This window comes from Echinops telfairi, unplaced genomic scaffold (genome assembly GCF_000313985.2).
Source record: "Echinops telfairi isolate 266 unplaced genomic scaffold, ASM31398v2 ScPeMD7_18;HRSCAF=68, whole genome shotgun sequence".
NCBI classification, from domain to species: Eukaryota; Metazoa; Chordata; class Mammalia; order Afrosoricida; family Tenrecidae; genus Echinops; species Echinops telfairi.
The window spans coordinates 44954935-44955501 of NW_022103915.1; positions in this window are offsets into that span (position 1 = coordinate 44954935).

The window sequence follows — 567 nt, forward strand, 5'->3', positions numbered from 1 at the left end:
GGATTCGGGCCGGAATACAAATTTCATTTAAAAGGGAAAATATATGTGCATGTGCTACAAGTTAAATGCAGGCATTGAATTTGAAACCGCATTACCACCATGCAATTTCCTGGGTATTAGGAGTTGTAGCTGGAAGCAGGAGTTCTAAGAGGCCCTTAAGTTAAACCTACGGAGACAAGAGGGTCTAGAATCACTCTGCCCTCCAAATAAGAGAGCATCCGTCTGATGTCTACACGCTGCCCAGCCCCACCGTGCAAGCGGCCAGTGGAACTTTCAGCGGGGCGGGCAGCAGCTCCCGAGCTTTGGGGAAGAGCTGGCCTTGGCGCTACTCTAACTGAAAGGCGGAAGGGAAGGACCAGGTAGGAGCCGTTCGGAGGCAACTTGAGGCCGCCCCAGAGCTCGAAGAGGAGGAGCTGGCCTTGGCACCAGGAGGACCCGTGAGTCGGGGCTGGCCAGGTGAGGGAAAGAGCACTCGCGGGGCGCACCTCGGTAGGGGCGGAGCGTGGCCGCGGGTTACCCGCCCGGGCGGAGCCGGCCCGCCCAACCTGGCGGAACCCAGGGGCTCGG